We start from the raw sequence: 4077 nt of genomic DNA on the forward strand, positions 1-4077 counted from the left end.
ATTAAGTAATATGTGATAATATAAATAAAATAAAACAAAATAATTAACTAACCAATTTACAAATAGAAACTTTCGAAAAAATTCAAAGAAATATGTTTACTGAATTTGATCCAGAATGTCGGTAGGCGCCACTTTTTATCCATCAGTATGTATCCAAGTTTTGACTATGATTATATTGTTCAAGTTTGGAATTTGATAATTAGTAGTGTAAATTTTGTCAGTTGCATATAAAATTTTTTTATGTATTTCGTTTTTGATTACATGATGTCAATGGATCAAACATCTAGATTCGCGTCTAATATATCGTTCGAAATCCAATGCTCAAAAGGATGTAAAGATCATTTGTCACAAAAAATTTTGGTAAAGATTATTCGCCAGTGAGAAAAAATTATTGGTACCTGTGTTATCCGGAAGGATAGCGGAAGCCCTCCGCGGTCCTCCCAAAAAGATCTGGTAAGTGCCGCCGAAAGGCGACAGTGCCTTACCATTTATATGTATGTTCCACTCTTGTATACGGGAGTGTTAAACGTCTCTCCTTTCATACTACAAAAAAAATTTTTTTTTTTTTTTACGTGGAGGAAATCTTCATAGACACCTTACTACCCTAAGTGTAGGTGGGCAGAAGGTAGTGCCGGATTCTTACCGGCTAAAACCTCCACGGGCGGGACGACAGTGGACTAGTGTTGTGCGAGTTGATCGTCGAGGCGCTGTGTGCTTAACACCAAGCACGTTTAACCAAGTACTCCCAGAAAGTGTATCCATCAACACCACACGCAAGGGAGGGGCTGGCCGCTTGCATGTGTAGTGTTCCTTTAATAAATGCTGTATGTTACTTTAAATAAGAAACTTCCATTCTCTGGGAAGTGTTCGGCTGCTCCTCTGTATGCCGCGGATTCGAACTCGCGACGCACCGTCTTCAGTGCAGGGCTTTAACGAGCGTAGCGCCTGCCCCGCCGAGCTTCTAGCTGATTGGAAAGTATTTGATTCTTAATGTGGCAATGTATATCATAGGAAGTGTTCTAATTAGCCTCTTGAGGGAGATGTACTTTTTTCATAGCCCTCTCAAAATATAAGGGGTAAAGGTAAATAATTCCCTTAATTAAATCATTATTATTAAATCTATTATAAAGCTCTTAATATATTTTTGCTGCTATTATATTTCTTGTAGTAAGAGTGTTGAGAGGCAAGGAGAGGATCCTGAGTGCCGACGTAATGAGGAAAATTTAGTTTTGGGCCATGTGCAAAGGTAAGGTCAGAGTCTAACGGTTCACTGTCAGGTAGCGTGGAATGACGTGGATTTGGGTGTGGCTGTTGTCACAGCATCGTCACCGAACTTCACTGGTTCATCGTCCTCAGATCAGTCAACATATCTTCGTTAGTTGTCATCCTTAGATAAGTCAACATCTTCTTGACTGATTTTCCATCTTTAGATCAGTCATCTGTTTAACTTATATCTATACGCACCTGGCATAACTTTCTATGTTGATAAAGTTGCTGCAATAAAGTGTACGTTGTAACATGTTATTCTCAGTGTTATAATCAATTCAACTACCTCTATTGGCCTAAACGAAATAGAGAATCGATCATTTCGTGACGTCGATTGTCTAATTCTAACAAGAATTTACGACTCCCATTGGCGCGCTTCCTCGCGATCGCGTCTCCCCGCGAACGATCGATCAGTAACTATAAGATATAATTTATTATTATCTACAGTAAAACAATATTGCATTCAAAAAGATAATGTGACAATTTGTTTTAAATTCATTAATTCATATTTACTATACGACAGAAGTTAATTCAAAGCACAACTACCTTTGGAAATATTTAAATTTCTGCCATCGGTAGTTTTTGTTGCGGTAAATTTTTCATTAAAGAATATCATCTAATGCGATATATTTTAACTAAATTTAAACGTGTCTTCGCAAACCATGTACCTGTTAATAGTCTCTCTCCATGTGTTTATATGACATAAATATTAATACAGTGGATTATAAATATTACATTGTCCGAAAAGTTTCTTTCGTTTTATAAGGAAATAATAGAGCCACAACATTTTTTGCTTTGTATTTATTTATTGAATTACGTATAAATGATGTATGTTCTAACAGAACAAAATGAATTTTAATTTATATGTAAAAATTCGTAATTCCCTCCTTTCCAATATGTCACATTAATAACTTAATTATTGTATTTGTCGTTTCAGGTGAGTAACATTGAAATTTGTTATGGACATCTCGTTGATCACGTCGGATTGAAATAACTAAGTCATAACTGAAGGTACTGTCGTTATTAGTACGTTTGTTTATTGTTATATCAATAATTTCATTACAGTAATAGGACGCTTGATTCATAAATATTATAGGAACGCTAAAGGCAAAATACGAAAAGTTTAGAATTATGAACATAGTGTACAGTTAAAATGTTCTGCAGCAGTAATCGATAATTATGTGGAAGTAATAATTAAGAAATTTATTTCATTCGATATCTAAGACCAAATAACAATACTTCTTAAATTATAGCAGCGATATCGAATATGAAATTGTTTTTAATTCAATTACCAACTAAAATTATAGTAAAATAAATAGAGATAATAATAATAAAGAAATATAGAGAGACAAAATATATGTAATAAAAAAGTTAGTAGCATTTCCTAAATATTTATTGTGAAAAACCTATTGACTAAGTACAACTATGATACAGAGAAGTAGGTATAAGTATATATTTTTTTTAATACCCAGAAACACTGCTGCAGGGCACAATTTTTTCTTCTCTAGGTCTTGGCTGATTTTGTGTGCTATCCGATGATATTGTTCTGTTGAATGTCGCTTCCGAAAACCGAATTGATAATCTGACGTTATTTTCGAATCCTCGAAAAAGGAATGAAGTCGTCCGATTGGCATATTCTGAAAGAGTTTGGATAAATTTGACGGAAGAGCGACTGATCAATTTGAATTTGCTCGATGGATTGGCTTCCTTGATTTAAGAATAAGAGTAATGAGTGATAATTTCTAAAGCTTTGAATAATATTTAAGGCGAAGAACTGCGTTAAATATGATAATAAATATGCTAAGTCTTATCCCTTTCTTAGTAACCTCCTTAAGGGGATGTCCTGAATTAGAATGTTCTAAAATAGCATCTTTTTGTGATATTTGTTAAAAGGGAAAGAAAGAAACGAAGTTATTGAATTTAGAGGTATGGTTTTCTATATATTTAACGAATACAAAAAATTTTTTTTAAGTAAAAAGAAAAATTATAATAGATTTCTAAGCCTACTTCATAGGCTGCAGTTTTCAATCGGCGTGAAAGATTCATCTCGTAATTCTTGACTGAAACGAAAAACCAAAAGAGGATTAAATTATTTTATATATATGTGGGATGGTGTGACGTTAGCGAAAGACGTGGCTGATTGTTTTAAACGTTGTTAAGATATGTTAATGCTGTCATGGAGTGTTGTGAGCGTTACCAAGATTTGTTAAGGGAAAAATGAGCGTGGTAATGCTGTCAGAGTTGAATTAATCGTGGTCGAGGGAAGTTCATCGTTGCTGTGACGTAGAAATAGTGTTAAGCGAATTCATGAAGTGCGATATTATATTCAATTCTGTGAGAGTGTTACAATATTGTGTTTATCATGTCTTCTCTGTTAATTTATAATAAACATTCCTACATATATTTTTCTTCTCGATGAACTAAAAAAGTTCGTCAAGAAGTTTATTTAAATAATTGTTATAGCACCTTAAAGTCTATTTCTTCCTTTTAAAAAACACATTTTTTTAAACCCGCCAAAATTTTTAATTTCACACTATTTTCTGCCTTCTTTTTAGTTCTGCAGTCTGCTACAAGTAGTATACCAATAACTAATTTTTTCTACGTTAGTTTTACTCATATTGTTAAGAACGATATAAATAAAATAATAAGAAGAGCCTATCACAAGGGACGTTCGAACGTGTACGCAAATGAATGGTCAATAGCATGGAAACTTTTAATTAAACTCTGCATTAAATACTTTCACGTGACATTCCTTTTCTATGAGAAAAATTTGAACTGATACTAAATAAATAAGGGTTTAGCGTGGATAAT

At 33.3% G+C, this 4077-nt stretch overlaps 1 non-coding gene across 1 annotated transcript; it reads right to left on the bottom strand.

Annotated features, from left to right (window-relative positions):
- Positions 1 to 442: 442 nt before the first annotated feature.
- On the bottom strand, positions 443 to 549 carry LOC117213140. Its single transcript, XR_004488588.1, has one exon. It is a non-coding gene; the product is annotated as a U6atac minor spliceosomal RNA (small nuclear RNA).
- Positions 550 to 4077: the final 3528 nt, after the last annotated feature.

Source organism: Bombus bifarius, unplaced genomic scaffold (genome assembly GCF_011952205.1).
Source record: "Bombus bifarius isolate JDL3187 unplaced genomic scaffold, Bbif_JDL3187 scf7180000008495_frag, whole genome shotgun sequence".
Taxonomy (NCBI): Eukaryota; Metazoa; Arthropoda; class Insecta; order Hymenoptera; family Apidae; genus Bombus; species Bombus bifarius.